Genomic DNA, 19,550 nt, shown 5'->3' on the forward strand with positions numbered 1-19,550 from the left:
GCGGTTTTGCAAGATTATGTATATTTAGTGCTGTCTTCCTTCATGTGTGATTTGTTGTATTATGGTAATATCTACTAAACTGTTTCGATACTGTGCAATTTCAATTCCGCGTGTTAGAGACGCGTTTCATTTGCGACCACCGGCTCGCGAACACGTCGGCGATTATAATTAAAAATTATCATTCTCACGAGTGTTTTGGCCTCCTGATTTAATCAGAGACGCAATTAAACGACCCGAGGGGTAATACGTGTCGCGATTTTAATTAAAACGTCACGCTTGCCGAATGGCGGAAGATATCGCGCGTAGATTTTGCTCGGGATTACGTTTCCTCCGGAACAATTACGAATTCATGACCGTTATTTCGCGAATTAAAGGCTCCTATCAACGGACAACGCTCGTATCAGTCTGAAATTATATTGATTCATGCACAAGAATGAAAAAAGTGTCAAATTCATATATTGACACGGCATAGCGATCTCACTGTAAAAAATTGCCTAAAAATTCAGACACATTTTTGTCTGAATTTTCAGATCTGGGTGCCTGAAAGTAATTTCAGACAATCTGTCTTAATTATCAGAGTAGTTTCTCTGAAAGGTCAGAATAGTGGCGCGTCTGTCCGAAAAATTTAGAATTGGTGTCCAAAAAATTAGACAACATATTTGAAAGCAGCATCTGTCTAAAATTTCAGACATGCTGTGGTTTTATAACCCGATGCGTGGATGTTCGCGCAGTAGCGAAGACGCAGTAGCAGTGTAACAAATGCAGTTGAAGCAGTCTCAACTGACGTCGCGTCGTGGAATCCATTACGGAATATTAGTTGGGCTGATAGCAGAGAACGAGATGTAAATCGTAGTCGTGGACGTATGGTAAGGCGGAGAAAAACGTAAGTCGTGAAAAGTTATTGTGTAGATACGTTTCGCGACTTACGTTTTTCTCTTCCTTACCATACGTCCACGACTACGACTTACATCTCGTTCTCTGTCATCAGTCTTACATCCGAAAAGTTTTATGATCACGTGGTGTTTGTGTTTTTTAATAAAATATATGTATACCAGTGAAAAACAAGTTTGGATAAGTGTGGTTTTTTTAAAATACTAACAATATATTTTGGTTTAAAGTATACTCAATGATGCGATGTTTCCTACCGGGCTCCCGACTCCCAAGCGCCACGCAAGCGAAAACATGTACGCGCTTCTCGCTTGCGTGGGGCTCGGGAGTCGGAAGCCCGGTAGGAAACATCGCATCATTGAGTATACTTTAAACCAAAATATATTGTTAGTATTTTAAAAAAACCACATCTAAATTCTGATAAAAGTGTTTGAATATTCAGGCATTGAGATCAGAAATATTCAGACAACTGTAGCTAGAAATTTAGACAACTGTAGCTAGAAATTCAGACAACTGTAGCTAGAAATTCAGACAATATTCTGTCCGAAAATTCAGACAATGTGACTGTAAGAAAACTTCAAACACTTTTGTCTGAATTGTCAGTCAGTAATTTTTTACAGTGGATAAGTGATTAATTGAATTATTCGGAACAAACATTGCATTCATGTCGACGCAAATCAATACAGTATTCCGCGTGTCTGAATTTTTCGTTAATGCCGCGCGTGGCATAAAAATTGCCGAAACGCTCTCTTGTTGCTACAAATAAAATTCTCCCGAAGAAATTTATACATTTGATACAAATATATGTAGAGGATGATAAAAATAAGCAATAGATCGCATAAGGATTGATGCATTTTCTCATAATTTTCGAAGGACTAATTCTCAAGTACGACGATAAATATATTTCTCTTCTTCACGGTTTCTATATCGCGGAGAAAGGCATCCGTTTCCGCTACATCCGTCTGTATTCACCGAGGGCATAGTTTAGTCGAGTTACACGGTAATTGGTTTTGCCAGGTAAGGTAACCGTTTCGGCGGAAATCTCTACGCGCTGAATGGTTGAGGGTTGCGCACACCGCCAGATACGCCGAGGGCTGCAATGAGGAGGGTTAAATTGCAAATATCTACTGTAGAGAGACAGAGGGAGAAAGAGGAAGAGCGAATCACGTGGGCAGATAGATGAAACCTATGATGAGGGCCGGTTTACAAGCAAGCCTTCATACCGTACATCCCGGATATTCAATGCATTTGCTTCATGACGAACGCCTTCAAAATGCATCAAAATAAACACGGTTTTGTTACTCACGCAAGAGTTACGGGTTTAATTAACTAATAAGTAAAAAGGAAATAGGAAATATTAAAAAGTACAAACTTTAAATTAAATTAATTTAATTAACTTTAATGATTCACGCTGATCGATCTGTGCTCTATTTTAGATCCCACTTCACTCACATTCTATAATAGAAACGCTAAACCTTTTCCTAGTTGCGTCTTTGCATGTAGACGGATGCATTGAAGCGCGAGTGTTGTTGCACGCCCAACCATGCTTTGGCCCCCTCGATCCGTCACATTTATATGTTAATTGAATTATAACTGGTGATGTGTGCGGAGACCGCCGGTCAGAGACCGTAACAAATTGACCTCTTATACCCATCGGTTTTAAGGTCAATGCGAAAGTTACTTTAACGAAATTGTATAACCTGTTACATAGCGGGGATGTGAATGTAATATATTGTAATTGTGTTATATAATCTTGCGATAAACAATATTAGAAATGTAAAAAAGATTATTTATTTTTTTGCACATTTGCAAAAGATTTTAATTAGTATACATAAACAATACATTTATAGATACTGTAAATATAAAGCAACAATAATAGATAATTTAAATAATCAACATATATATTGTTCTTTTATTTTTCGGCATTGAGAAAACTTTCTATATGAATTATGTTCTTTCAAAATTTACAAAATAATTGTCACAAATTTTAATGAATGCCATGAATAACTGGCGAAATGCACGCATATGCGACTCAGAGAAACTAAAATTAACATGGCGGATGGCATCTTGTCCCGGCAGCTGCATTATCATATTATTCACATGGTTGAGAATATCTCTTCTCTTATTGTCTCCGTTTGCATTATTTAGCATACGATCTTGTTATTTTCCATTAAAGATAAATAATTATAAAAGTTTTGTTTACGCGTTCACATATTTTTATTATAGCGTTTATTAATTTAACAAATCTACTAGAATTGTTTTTCTTGAAAAAGTCTTGAAAGTCAGTTCCTGATAAAGTCTTTTTTCTTAGAAGAATTATCTTCGGGTTTATTATTCCTTCCGAAGAATCCCGATTGAGCATGCACATTTCTTCTGTCTCGAATAAATTTAATCGCCGATAACTTATGTCATTTTTTTTATTTGTGAATGCAAAGCGTGAGCAATAAATCGACGTTATGAGAAGAATATTTAATGAGCGTGCGACTTTAAATGTTCTGCTTGCAAAGGAAATGAAGACCGATGCGAAAATAAATCTGCCATAGCTCTTCACATCCGTTTCCCAAATCAGAATTTTCACCATTGATTCTTAATTAAGAACAGATATATAATATTTAAAAAGGAAGAGAAATAAAAAAAAATAAGATTGTGAAAATTTACAATTATATTAAACAATTCAGGAGCTTTAATACAATATTATTTTAAAATACTTTGTAAAATAAATATTAATGGGTTTAATATCTGCAATAATCGATAATAATTCGATTAATAATTAGAAAATTTCAAATCTAGGTAGTAAAGGGTAGAGATTGAATGTTGTAGCCATTAGCAAGTCTAGGATTGAACTAATAGCATAATGGTAGGATCGCGTTCGATTGAAATTGGCGCAATTATATACACCGAGAGCCTAAGTTATCAGCAGTTGCAATCGTATCGCGACACGGTTATCGCGACGTATATACATATGTACATACGTCGCGCGATGCAAGCGCACGGCAAACAATATGCGCTTTATGCAACCGACTGTAATTGGAAAAATATGACGGTAGGAAGCGGACGCGTTTTACCTGTTCGTGCGAATCGAATTGAAAAATCTGATGTAAATTTCGCGCTGTTTGCTCACGTAACACGGCTGTGTGCCGATTCACTGGATAACTCCAAAAATATTAAAAAAAAAAAGAGAGATACTTGCATAAAAGCCATAAGAGCTAAATAATATGATATACAAATAATTTATTACAAGAAGCTCACAGCTTAATATATGGAAATTTCTATAAACCCAAATATTACAGAATGCAATCTAAAATCACATTATTATTAACATTAGATGATATTTATTTTTTTATGAAAAACAGTAACTACGTTTGCATGTTGTGGAGTGTTTAAATTAATTATTTTGTGTTAAATATTATTAGAGAGATAAAAAAGATAATGTACAAAAGCTGAAAAAATAATGATAATTTTTTTTGATAATAATCGGCAATCGCGGCAATCCTATCTTATCTCTCCGGAGAGTTACAGTCTCAGCGTAATTATTAAAAAGTCAATAGAAGGCAGGAATTATACTTATCTTGGAAACCTTTTCATCGTATCCCCAGATCGGTCCGGCAAAAGATTGAGTTCTCGTTAATCGGGATTAAGGGGAACGCCGGATGATCCTATATGGATGTTGCAGGGGCTTTCTGAACGACCGGCGAGAGCACATTGCTCGATGATCTCTTAACCCAAAATGAAACCATAATATCGATAAAGTTGTTTGCGTAGACTGCACACGAAGCTCTAATAAATCGCTGTTTGTATGAAAAATATTTTTTATCCACTGCAATTGTATTCAGATGATATTTACATTTCGTGTGATTTGGAAGAACATTTTATTAACGTAAGGAACCCAGTATTTATAAATAAAATTATAACAATGAAACAATGAATGACAAAAACTAAAATTTTATTAAGAAATTTGTCTTCATATTATTATTTAACTTAAAATTTATTTTAAATTATTAAATTATTTTAATAATAAATTTTAATTATTTCTTCATCTCAACAAATACATAATTAATGTGATCAAATTTTGGAATGGAATAAAATTTACAAATCTTGTGAATTTATAAAGATTCAACTTCGTCAACGTTTATCTTCATCTTTTGTGCCGTTCATCGTGATGGATTTAAAATGTGGAATTACCGACTTTGCCTACGTCAATTCTGCGTTTACGAGACGCATAATACAGTCGAGTCATGCATAATGAAAATTTAATTGCAAGTAGAACGCGGGGGGACTCGGAAGCGATTTCTGAAGCGAGGAGTCATCGATCTGCGAGTGCTCGCTTCGTCGTTTTGCGGTATCCTCGAAAAAGTTATTGCTGTTGAAGCTATTGAAGAACGTGAGCTGACTGGAATTGCGCGGCGGAGAGTTTCCTAAAGTTTTGCCGGAAAAGGCGTCGTCTTAGCAACCAGTCGTGTATGAATGACTACACGCTTTCAGATATTCCGTAAGTGTATACGGGAACCTTGTCTATTAGTAGTCGGCGAAACTTGTATAAATCGAGCAATAATAAGCGGAAGAATTGCATTTCTCGCGGAATGGCGTTTCTCTCTGTTATCTGTATTCATCGTATATTCGTCGGCTTTCCGTTTTATCTAACAACTCATTTGCTCTTATCACTGTACATACTCATGCGTGTTCCAATGCTTTGCATACCACACATGCTTATACATTTACCTAACATTTATAATTAAATACCTCTGTTAGTTCATTTTAATAATATTAAAATAATAAGAGGGATGCTCTCTGTACGTGGTAACGGAAGCAATTACTGCATCATTGTAATGAGATATATGAGAGACGGAATATGAACATTTTAATAACGTTAATTAACAACGTTCCATGTAATAAATATAATAAAATATCATAAATTGAAGAAAAAAAGAGGAGAAAATCACAATTTCTTACATTTTTTTTATGTTATTATTATCGTAATTCAATATTTCGATAAAACAAATTTGATTTAACTTGATTCAATATTGAATAACTTCCGATAACACTTCTGTATTGAGTTTCAAGAAACTTTCTGTGTGTATGTGCGATTCATCTCTAAAATTCGCAAGTTATACTTTCGCAGAAGTTTCGCAGCGAAAGCAGAGTAAATCGCGTTCGTACGGGGTGACCTGCGCTTAACAAGCGTAATTGGAGCAGGTGGTCGACCGGCATTGCGGTTTCCTCGCATACGTAACCATCCCGAAGGTATTTTACCCTCCATACAACTGTCGTTCTCTCTCCCTGTTGTCGACTCGCCCGTCGATTTTACGCTCCGATGATCTTTCGCAGTTTGGTTAATCTGAAAGACTAAATTTTCAGAGCCATAAATTTCCTAAATTTTAAGATTAAGGCGATGATAAGATCACATTGTCTCTTCACGAAAAGTGTAAAAAAAAGATAAAGAGTCATTTGATGCGTTATTTGATAGTTGTTGTTTTTTTTCAACTATTATTATCATCGAGAGAAGCAGAATTGATCTTTCAAGGTATTAACTGAAAATATAACTTAGATTTATTTATTGAAGTCAAAAGCCAACAAAGCAGTCACGTCAAGGAAATTCATTCACAGTTCTAAAGTTCATAAATTTAGGAAGTTAAGCTACTTCTATAAAGTTCATCAAGTAGAGAAATCCAATAAACGACACGACAACGAATGGATGTAATGTGAACGGTGAAGCTCACGCGAAGGCTCGACCATTGCTTAACGACTATTGTTTCGCGGATGATATTCACGACACCGTGCAAAAATACTGTGTGACACGGTTAGAATGCGTCTGGCGACGCCGTCACATAATTGCAATGCACACAATGGCGGCGTTCCACATTGTGACCCGTGAATCGCGCGAGGCGCTCTAATACGGCCGGGATGGTGGAAGCAATTAGATTAGGTAATCCGCGAAGAAACACGAAACCGCGATTTACTGTTTCCAAGCTCTCTCCGGACATTTCGCCATCCCGTAACACTCTTCCGAGAGGATAGGCCCTCTCTTTCTGGCGCGGCCACCCCTCGCCACGATAATGTCCCCGAAAGTGAGTGGGTAATTGGATTCCGCCGTAAGATACCGGAACAGGAAGCTGATGGAGTTTCGGAGGAGCCTCCCCCGGGTGGCCCCCCTCTCCTTCTTCTTCCTCCAACGCTTCACTTTCCATCCTGCCAGTCACCTGCCATTAACTCTAAATCAATCCTTCCACGCCGATAAAGTTTCGCATCCCTTAAGGAAGCGCCAGGCTTTTCGGCGCCTCGGAAAGCTCGCGCGTCATGCTGAAAAGTGCATTACTCTGACCGCCGATAACGCCGCGGAGTTTAGCGCGCAAGTTGGTTAATTCGTAACGAGCCGGCAGACGCCGAGAGATGATATATCGATTGAGTTGGTTATTGAGAGAAGAAAGCGGCGAGAGAGCTGTGACCGTGATCTCTCCTGTGACGAGAGAGAAAGAGAAGGAAGGAAAATTTCTGAAATGAGATACAAATGTAATTGTATTTCGATCAAGTGATTAAAAATTGTATATATAATATTTTAGGTCTCGAAATTATTAAAAATCATATACATATTATGCATATTTTATCTCGCACAAGTGACCGCACTCAATATTAGCTGAAAGAATACACCTGCGAACTTCCTCATTTCCGACATCGCTCATCGTGTACGTCGAGTGACGTATATGTACGTGCGGTACACGAAGAAGCTGAAGGGCGCAAAAAGACGGCTTTCGCGACTCCGAGTCGAGGAGCGGGATGGGAAACGACCGTGTAGCGGCAGTTACGCGGAAAAAGCGGTCGGTGCATCTGCGCAGAAACGTTTCTCTTAGCTTATACACCCCTTTCATCTCTTTATGCACAGGTGGACCGTTAGTGAAACGCGGGGTGGAGGGAGGGCGTGGAGAGGGGGGGGGGAGGAGGGGAAGATGAAGAGACTAAAAAACTCTCGGGAAGTTGCGAAGAAAAACGCGAAGGAAAATGCGAATCGTCCGCTCGACATAACCGGAGAAATGTTTCCCGATCTCTCGCGTTTCTGCCTCGCTGCTTGCCTTTGACAAGTACTAATACGAATTTTGCCGGTCGCGCTCACCCCTCTTCTCCGTCGCCCGCCGCGGCCCTAAGAGTCTGCTTTAACGCGATATGTCGTTGTCGAATATTTTTTCCTCGTCGAAGCAGATTCGATGAGAGTCGAAAAGCGTATTACGGAGTCGTAAGCGAGATATAACAGCGCGAACTTTTTCCTTTAAAGCAGAGTCGAATATATGTAAAGGATACATGTATTTTAATTTGAAAGGTTCAACTATTTCACGTGAAATTTAATTGTAAATTTAGAATGTGCGACCTATTAATCCAAAAAGCGCTATGTATTATAGATGTGGATTCGCAGACGGACGTTCGCGGGAGAGAACTCGCATATGTGAATACGTTCGATTTTGTCACACTTTGCCACGCCATTGGCAAGATGAAAACCCGATCGTGTCGCTACGATGATTCATATAAAATTCAGAGGTTCGGAAAGCCATCGATCCGACGATGAAACAAAAAAGCGCTCCATCGGGGGAGACATTACGCGACTTTTCATGTCGCACTCGTGATCGATCGTGTTTGCATTATCGTGGTATGCGGTCGATTTTGCAAGATTTATGGCTGTTTCGTTTGATAGGTGAAGCTATTTCGCAGCTTTGATCGTGCGAAGAAAATAGGCAGGCTATTTTCGCTATTCTGCGCAGAAATTTCGCTGCGAAATTGCCGTTACGTGAATGAAATTGCCGTTAACGAGCGCGGTGATGCCAAAACTCGAGTATTAATTGAGGGTTTCGCAGCGCAAGAGCGAGTATATCCGTAATTCATTATGCTCACTTTAGATATGAGATCGTATTTAAGATGTATCTTACGAATCGTGATTTTAACTGATTGATATCGCCGTACAGAGAAACACGATTACGAGTAGTTTGGAACTAATCGATGGTTTTTAAATCTACGCTACGCTCCGTTTGTTCTTGTTATTTGCAATAACTATTTCGTTTCATACATACTCTCTCTTTCTCTCTCTTTCTCTCTTTCTCTCTCGCTTTGACATAGAAATAAATAACACAACGTAAAGCAATTTTAATTTTTAGTCCGGCTGTATTTACGAAGAATGGATTGTTTTTCTCGCGTCATAGAGCATTCGGCTGCCGATTAATGCACCTGTCTGCAGATCGTTTAATTATTCTCGACATTATTCTGAAGTGAGAAAGGTAGTTGTGAGATGAGGATGGGGGGGGAAGGGAGGAAGGAAAAAGGGATAGGGTTTGGCTGAGAAGTCGCCCGGAAGAGTGTCCGGAACAAATGGCGGCGACGTTCTTGAAACTCGTTACAACTTCGAGTCAGCCGGTTAATTTGTTGTTTGCGCTGTGATTCCGAGACATTCTTTTGTTGCACTTCGCTGCGGGATGTAAGGCGAGAAAGAAGGGACGGGAAGAATGCTTTATGCATTCCGAGGGCAAACGCATTCAAATAAAGTTTAATTAATTCATTCCGCCCGCGAAGATTTAAACAGCCATTGCACTCGCGTTCGAAAGATGCTCTCGTCCCAGACTCATTTACCTTTTTCCACTCCCACTATCGACGTAAAAAACGGAATAAACGACTTCCGTTCTCGAAGCCGGCCCCCGCTCCAGATTGCAACACGAATAGTTACGTCCGGTCTGCGCTCCGCGCTCGCCAAATCGATATTTCGTATATAAAAGCATGCCCCAGATTTTCATATGTTTTTACCAGCGAAACGCCCGACTTTGCGCGAGACCTAGTTACTTTTTTCTCATAAATTCCAGAGCAAATACTTTTCTAGTAACTTCAACGAATCGATATAACGAGAACGAAAATTAAAGAGTGAAGAGATTAAAGATATCTCATAAAAATCCTGCAAAGGATTTAAATTTATAAGTCAATGCAAGTAGAATATAACTGTTATTATACATTAAAATATCAAATTTATATAATAAGGTTTCTACAATCTTTTTAAGTCAATAAATTTGTAATACATTTTGTTTTATCAAACCTGTGCTATAAACTATTTTTAAAAATACAGAAATAATTTGAGTTTTTGCTGCTTAACATAAATTAAATCCTCAAATATGATGCTATTATAGCAGGACGTAGGAAAATATTGATTTTAGATTCAATATGATTTATTTCAATAAAAAAAGTTTCGATATAATGAAAAAAGTTTCGTTAAAATAAGAATGATTTTAAGGCACACATATAGCTGCATTATTTTTCAGACAATGGAAGTTTTTATGTAATGTTTACCATAGATTTATTTCAATCAAACTTTAAATACTTAAACTGTCAAACTTTAATAACTTCCATTTAACTTCTTAAATTAGAATTTGTCCGAAGATGAAAATAATATCTTGCTGCATGCGGTTCAAACGTTCCATAAATCTGCCGTTGTTCGCATTTCAATAAGCGCAAAGCGAGCAGAACAAATAATGATGAAAATTTTTCTTCTTCCAAGAAACCCATTGACGACATTTTTCCGCTACTTTCAGTCGGTAATTACTTGCGATTCAATTTACGGCTTAATGAATTATCTTTCTTCGATCGAGTTGCTTCCTTTTTATTAATCATATCTGACGAATTTCGCGAATCGGACGACGCAAGATCCTTCTGGTCTCTCTAGTCGAGGGGAAAGTTTTTAATCTTTCTGCCGAGAGAACCGGCAGAATTACGCGACAGTTATCTTTAAGATAGTACGTATAGTCCTTTTGTGAGATTATCCCAGGATTAAGGCTTGCATTACGACGAGCCTCGATTACTCCTGTCCATCGGCAGAATGTTTGCCGGTATTATCCGAATTACGGGGAATCCCTTTAATTAAATGAAATTCCGTCCGGACGGAAAAACCCTTGATGTGGCGAGGCCACGTCCACGTGGAAATGCGTCGTTAACCTTAAAACACCGGGACATTTTAACTACTTCAATTTATGTAATATCTACTATACTCTAATTCTTTACCGTAGCTTGAAGAAATTTTACTATGGCGTGGAGGAATTTTTTTCAATGGAAAGAAATTAAAATCTTGCATAGAAACCCAACACTGTCGTCTTGGAATCAATTAATTCAAACTTAAAAGTAGTGGGATCAGAGAGAGCACTATTGGTCGCAGAAAGTTTGAAGAAAAGTCTATCGATTCTGAGGCAATTGATAGACTTTTTGAAATTTGTGCCGCTATGATATCATCTCTGTTGAAAAATTTATGACAACTTTTCAAATGCATTTATATCTATGTAAGTCAGCTCTGCAGCATTCCGTCGCAAAACATTCAACTTTACTGCTTCAATCGATTCTTGACTTCGGCGCTATTTCGCACGCTAAAAACGGAAAACGATTTTAGCGGCTTGATTAACGCCATAGGTTACCGCTTGACGTTTCATCGACTTTTTCCGCGTTCTCGCGGCCAGGACCGGAACGACGACGGGGACCAATAACGGCCGAGAGTTCGGAAAGTAACAACGGTGCTTACGATTATTGCCTCGGCTTTGCGGACGATTAATTTTTGCCGACATTTTTAGCGGTGGCGCAGGAAAACCCGGGCGAGTCCCTTCCGTAGCGCGCTCTAATCGATTCCGAAACGAGATTTTCAGCAGCGACGCGTGCCTAGCATTACGAGAGCTCCTCCGCGGATACGGAAAATAGTAAAAACGCATGCGTGATCCACTTCCGCGGTAACCACTGTGCATGCTGAAAGGAACGAGAAAAAAGCCGCATGATGAGTCGTTATTATTTGCCAGAATTAGCAAATAGAGCGATAAGGGTTTGCCTTTTGTCGCGCGACGTTGACGTATCAAAATAGAAAATACGAAAATACTCTGTGAAATCAAGTTATATTGTGAACGCTTTTCCGAAATGTCTCCGAATTACGCAACCACAATAAAAAAAGCAATATGTAGTAATGTTGAATATGAGAAATATAATTGCTATTTTTTTTACAACTTCTTTGTCCTGTAAATTATTGCATAAAAATACTAGATTGCTGGTTACTTCAATTAAAATTGTTAAAAGTATTTCATAGTTTCGCTTAATCTATGCGTCGCCACAATAATTGTGAATACAAAAATTATGATCTATATTTTTTTAGCTGTCTAATATTTCATCGTTACTTTGTAGATTACTATAACATTAGAAATAAATTGAAAGTCTGATTCTCGCGGACTTTATCGTGAAATTGACACATCGATCTCGCAAACAATCTGGCAGTTCACTTCGGTGACGTAGCTGCATCGATAATGATGCCATCGAGACGAATCTCATTGTCAAAGTGCAATTTCGCAATCTGCGTGTGAATCTACTGCAGGAACAATACGGGCGTAACGATCTTGCGAGCGGCAAAACCCGCGCAGAGCACTTAAAAGCGGTCGTCTACGTCTACGTGGATTATACCCGCAAAATTTATTCAATGATATGGAATACCTTATCGGTGCTCGGAATTCTATCTTTGTAGATGGAAACGGCGCGCCACGGATGCATTTGTTCGTAAATTTGGCGTCAGCAAATGTTTTGTACATTTAAATGAAATTTACTTTGGTAATAAGCAAAAAAATTTAGAAATCAGAATTAGAGAAATTAATATTTTGAAACTTTGTTTCAAACGACTTGTCCTGATTTTGATTTTATATCTTTATCATTATTTTTACTTTGCGCATATACGTTTTTATCCTGGAATAAAATGCATTATGTTTTATACAGCTTTACGCGTATGATACGCATTTTTGCTACATATAAGTATTTATATAGAATATTAATGTTGTTACGTAGATTTTCACAGTAAAAAGCAATAGAATTCCTCGCATTTTGTGCAATTACGGGAGAAGACAATTTTTCGCCGCACTTATGTCGCGATTTTTCCCACGTGAGTGCACGATCAGTATAACTGTTTGTAAAAGTTGGGAAGAAGACCAGAAAAGGCAAAAGAGAGAAAAAGCGTAAGAAAGCACGAAGAAAATGTCCGGCTATTTCGTGAACGCGCAATTATTTAAATGGCGTGCTATTAAGGGCGCGTTTGCGCAGCCTTACGGAGGAAAGAGAGATCCTGGGATCATACGTGTCGGAGATGTTATCCACATTGCCGCGGCTTTCTTCTCGCGATTTCCATTTTAATTAATTTTCGCCCCGGTCGCGAAAGAGGGCGGATTTGTCCGCTGTCGTGCGCGCCTCGTCTAAAATCGTAATCAGCACTAAACTGTAGCAAATCCAAACTTTTCAGCATTCTCAAACGTATAAAATTAATTTGACTTGATAGTTTAATAATAGCACATACGCAATAATAATATTAATAATATTAATAATTAATATAATTAATTTAAAAAATAGTAATATTTAACTATCAACTTATATTAATTATCTAATTAATTATCAATAATAATAATAATAACAACAACAATGGTAATAATTACAGATGATATTTGATAATATCTGATTTGAATGATAGATAAGGTTTGATTATATTAAAATAAGGCATTTATGATAGATAAGGTTTGATTATATTAAAATAAGGCATTTATGGTTTTATGCATTTATGGAAACAGAATTTTTTGCGGCAGCTCGAATCTCTAGCTAGTTTTAGTGAATTTCAGAATGGACATTTTTCTGGCTACGATTCTGGACTCGGCACTTTGTCGTGTTGCCAAGTCGTAATTTATGTCGAAAGTTACTTACCGAAGCACACGAAGGTTGCGCAGTGTCCGCTGTCGTCCGCTTTTGTGTCCGGTTAATCGAGATTAAGATTGATTAATCGGTAATTCGCACGGAGCGTGAATGTGATGGTTCGCAGTCACGAGGGTCGCGTGGCGGCATTCTTCCACATCCTCTATTTAATTTTGCGAAATAAAAACGTCCGATTTAATGCCTCACTGCAAAACTGCCTGAGGCGATGAAGAGAGTTTGTTTTAATACTGAGATACTAATTTAAAGCACTGCTATTAAAAATACATAACGTTGTACACTTTTTTTTCAACGCACGCGGAAAGTCGTTACGGTGAAAACCGGATTGAGAAATGTGATAAAAGAGAGAAAAGACCTGTTAATAAGTAGCGCTTCAAAAGCGTAATAAAACGTTTGTGGATTATGTAAAAGAGATTTTTACGATCGCTGATACGTAAAGCGCTACGAGACAAAAGTAAAGCGAGAGAAGCAAAATGAAGCAATAAAAATAAATAAAGAATATAAAAATTTGTAGAATTATCAATGCAGGATTTATAGTCGTAGTATCAATTATTATAATGTTTCTTACATTTTATGTCCTATTATTCGTTATTGACGAACATAATAACAATTATAATAAAAACATTATGTCAAATTAAAAAATAAAATAGTAAAACTGTGTTACATTAAATTATATATATTATATATGTGAGTGTGTAGTGAATCACATGTTACCACAATATATTTTTATATTTTATAATAATTAAATTATTTTTTAAAAATATTTTATAATAATTAAATATTATTTTTCTTAAATAGAGAACAATATTGTGATAATAACGAGTTTCACATTTATTATATTATGAATACAAGCAAAATGAAAAATTGAAAATAACCACAACAAATTTTTAATACTTTACTGTTTTGGCCATTCGAGTGTTCCGCGATATAGCTTGAAATCGTAGTATCGATTTAACCCTTTGACTGGCTATTATATACCATCGTGTCATCGCTTCACGACATCGCGATGAGTATGACGGACACGTCGTACGTTATCGATTTTTCTTGCCTGTATGACGTCGCGATATGACGACCTGCAGAGCTGGAAATTGTGGCGTTCTAACAGTCGGAATTTTATTGACTAGTGTCTCCATCGATTTATGTAAACCAGTGCTCGGAATTAGTCTGAACATTTCAGCCGATTTCCGTGGTATACGCCTCCTTTCCTCTCCTTACCGCGCGCGCCGCAGCCGCTAAGGCCAGCGCCGCCGAGCGTTAGGAGCGACACTATCTGATTATGAGTGGGTTCTTTTCCCTATTTATTAAAATTTTTAAAAATGTATTAAAATTTATTAAAAATAAATTTTTTATTTTTAAATTTATTAAGTGGAAATATTTCAATAGATTTCCACGTCACCCATGAGATACTAATGCTGACGCGTTTTTTTTTAAATGGTTTCCCCCGTAGACCTATTCCACTAAAGATAAAAATAAATTTTTAATTTAAAAAAAAATATATATGTAAAAGAGATTTTCTTAATTAGATTTTCTTAGCCTTTTATGAGAATGAACAATTGATGCAATAATGTAGATAAAAACCACTTTTTGAAAAACGTGTCAGTATTAGTACCTCATGGGTGACGTAGAAATCTATTGAAATATTTCCACTTAATAAATTTAAAAAAAAATTTATTTTTAAGGCTCCTGGGTAGTCACCGCAGCCATATTAGATTCGTGACGTCAGAAGCGAGAAATGACACGCCGAGAATTCTTGCGTGCCATTTCTAAATAAAATGATAATTTAACAAAGTAACACTCTAGATCGCTTTAAGACACCTGTAAAATTGTCCGAAAACTATGCTTTTTCCTTGACAGGTTATAAACAATCGTTAAATCAACCGTGAAGCGAAGCCTAATTATGCGAGAAAACACACGGTTGACAGCTGTCTGTATGAGTAGAAAATACTCCTTCTACGTTGGGCTTTCCCTGCTAATCTTAGTTTTCGGATAATTTTACAGGTTTCATGAACACGTCACATATCACAGCACTAACATTTAACGAATATTAACGAAATGGCACGCAAGAATAAATTGGGTAGTCAACATGTCATTTTTTCACGTCTAATAGTTCATCGATTCTCCACCTAAGACGCTGCATGAGAATTTCTGTCATATGGACATGTCGGTAACGGTACTAAGCTATATATATTCTGTATTTATCGCGTTTATTTTTTTGTAAACAAATTTTTGAATTATAAATTAGCATTTTGTATGTTATTCAGTAATTTACTTTTATCGTATCAATTGATTAGGTCAAACTGTTACACTATTTACTTATACAATAAATCGACTAGGTAAATTCGACTAGGTTTTTATTCCTACCACAATTATGTCGCCACTGTCAACGCGGAGTTCACGGCTACGGGACCAGGAGCCTTAATAAATTTTAATAAATTTTTTTAAATTTTAATAAATAGGGAGAAGAACCTACTCATAGAACCTAATCAGATAGTGCCGCTCCTAACGCTCGGCGGCGCTGGCCCTAGCGGCTGCGGCGCGCGCGGTAAGAAGAGGAAAGGAGGCGTATACCACGGAAATCGGCTGAAATGTTCAGACTAATTCCGAGCACTGATGTAAACGTATAATCATCGATAACGCCATAACATAATTATTTCATTAATTATTGTCTTTATATAGAATATAATTAATAAATTAAATTAATTCTTCTTTGTCAAGTTTGCTAAACACTCATTTAATAATTATTTACTCACAGATAAAACATAGTTATAAAAGCTAAATCTTTTCCTTGATAAAAAATATTTGTTAATTAATTAGTTAAACAATTTTTATATGTAACATAAAATTTACGAAATCTTAAAATAATACATATATGTCGGAGATTCTTTCTCATAATTATTACACACTTTAATAAATAAATGTTTAATAATAAATGTTTAATTTTGCAAAACAATTTAGCGAAATGCAATTAACTGTGCAAATTAATTATCTTTAATTGAAAAATAAATCAATCTTCTGTTTTTAACTTTTTATCTATATTATAAAAGTGAAAAAATTTTATCTCGATTAACAAATGTCAACAATGTTAAATGGAACATATGTAAACGATATTAAAATATTCAATATTTTCTTCATTGGTTGAACATTTTTTCTACGTATGTCAATGAAATCTCATTAATACTGACAAAATATTAATCTTTTCATTGCGTCTAACGATTTTTCTATATTACTCTGCACTCTTTTATGAAGAGAGCATCGTATCACCGAGCAGATCGATAATGTAATTATCAGTGACTCCCACATTTTACACTTTACATTTACTTTATCTGATTAGTCGTCATTGCTGTTTGATTACAATCACAAAAATTTGCGTGAGAAATTTTAACTTTTCATTTTTTGTCTTTTAAGAGTAAAATTATATGATCAAACTCTAAAATAACAATCGTCACGGAATATTTTTTTCGTGGCAGAATTTTTTTCTTTCAACGAGAATACTTTCGGAACGGAAAAAAATCGACGTTACTGAACAATAATTCATTCGCGCCCGCTTATAAAATGAGATTTACCACGGCGACTTTTCGCACCTTCTTAGTTTTCCGCAGACGACTTTTTAATCTTGTCACCTCGCGCGTTACCTCGTCTACCGACGGCAATCTAATTTTCCGCCCAAAAGGAAAGGGTTTTAATCGCTCGTCGCTTGAATCCGCTTGCCCCTGGCAGTTACCCGCAAAAGATGTTTAAATTATTTTTTTTACTGGCCGTAGTTTGTTAAATATTTGCGACAACCATCTTAATCACCGTATACTCGATTCCTTTTACTTACTGTTATAAGTAAACGACTGAGCAAACTTTGTCCTTTCTCTTATAAAAGCTATTAATTTATTCCAATAATTATTTTATAATTATTATAATATTTATGAAGGCAAGTAATTATAAAATTTTTTTAAAAAGGTATTACATCAGGTTTTAACAAAAAAGCGCCAAGTACACACGATTGTTGGAACAACGTTGTACATAATGTACATAAAAATCTATAGGAAAAAATTTGTCATATTATATTTTACCTATGGAAAAAAGCTGTTATTTATTTTATTCACTTAAAAAAGACTGTTGTATATTTTATAAAAAATATGATATCAGAAAATAGGGCCAAATGAGAATAATAAATTATATCATCACTTAATTAAATCACACCATTAAAATGGTTTTATTTTTCATACAAAAGGTAAATTATTAAAAAACTGACGTCAATACAAAATAAAAAAATATTTAATATAAAACTTTCGTGCAATTTTTTCATTTCACGTGTAAAATTTGGCTGGCCTTTGTTGAAATTTGTCTGTTAATAGTTGGAGTAATTAATCAAGGAAATTGGAATTTTTTATCTCTTAAACTACTTTAAAATTGTGGTGACATAAGACGTTTTATCAATGGCAACAATTTTAATAATTGAAACAATTGCAATAATTGTACCATAATACTAATTTTTATTAAAAGTGCAAAACACGCGCGGTCTTACATATACGTTAACCAATCGTGTTATGCGTGCAGAGAAAGTACTGTTAAAATTGTATACGTATAATTTGTTAAGTTTAAAGTAAAGTTAGTTTTGTATTATTAACAAAATTATTTTTAATTTCATCTCCTAACAAAATCTGGACAAGATAAATTATGTCTATATAAAATATGTCTTATATTCTACATAAAAATATAGAGAATACACATTTTTTTCATTACAAATTAATTTTTTTTTTTTTAATATTGTACACGTTTAGCGTGCATCTCACTGGGAGTCTATCTCGATTTTCCTACGCTCGTCTACAAGATTTTTCTCATCAGCACTGCGAAACCTGGCACTTCGACATCTCTTCTTTGGCCGTAGAAGGTGCGGCGCGTCGACTTCACGCTTCGTCACCAAAGTATTGTAACTTCGTATGCATCGACAACAATCCGCATCCGCTTCCGGATCCACGCGAATTTCTCCACGTGCCGGCGACTCACGCGGTCAAGATTTGCAATTCCTGCACTTTTCCGTCGACCCATTCCACCGGCGCGGTCCCTCGGAACCTCGACAACGTCCGCGAGGAATTCTAAATTTCCTCGAAATTGAATGCAACGAGGAAGTTCGCCGCGATTCGGAGCTTTTGCGGCCGACTGGGGGCATGTAACCAGCGTTGTAACTTCCGCATGCAATACTTGTACCGCCGAGGAGCACATTGGAGCGCTCGCTTATGGTTGTGCGACAATATTTAAGGCGCCGAGAGAGCATTGTTTAAAGTTTAATTTAAAGTTACCTGCTGACGTTCGGGGGATTGTATTTATTTTTTCACATAAACAAGATTGTTTGTTATCGCGGATTATGATTATAATTTATGTAATTTTATCCATTTGCAACGCAACTTAATAATTATGCATTTCATTCCGCACACGTATACATACAAGTGATGGGATTGGAATTATCCTTTCGTCCTGAATTTTCTAAATTTTTAAAAATTAGGCTTTTAATTTTGATCTTTTTATCAAAGTTTATATCTTATATCAAAGTTTGGTTTATACTTTTTTAGGTACAATTATGTAAATCACGTGCATTTTTTTCTCGCGTTGATCAATAATAACTATTTCTTAAATACTAATACCGAAGGAGATACACGATCTTGATCGGCAAATCCAATCATACTTCTCAGGGCGCACAATGCTGGATCAAGCGATTACCGTCTTTTCTTATTCATATTTTGCGAATGTCATTTTCGCACGTTCTCGTGTGTCTGCGCTGCGTTGCGGTGCAACGTAATCCGGCCGGAAAGCCGGTTACGCTCGCCCTCATTAACTCGCCTCAACAATGAGCGTGGGTGTCGGCGTAGTACGTCGCGGGATCTTTTCAACCCCCGTCCATATCCACACCCTTCTCGGGGCTGATATCGCAGGGCGCATGCGCGAGCGGT

General features: G+C 36.5%; 1 protein-coding gene across 1 annotated transcript in view; it reads left to right on the top strand.

Moving 5' to 3' along the window:
• LOC105678722 (uncharacterized) overlaps nt 1–19,550 on the top strand; it is a 187,340-nt gene that overhangs the window by 76,754 nt on the left and 91,036 nt on the right. The window lies entirely within an intron of this gene.

The sequence above is a fragment of the Linepithema humile genome, chromosome 1 (genome assembly GCF_040581485.1).
Source record: "Linepithema humile isolate Giens D197 chromosome 1, Lhum_UNIL_v1.0, whole genome shotgun sequence".
Lineage (NCBI taxonomy): Eukaryota > Metazoa > Arthropoda > Insecta > Hymenoptera > Formicidae > Linepithema > Linepithema humile.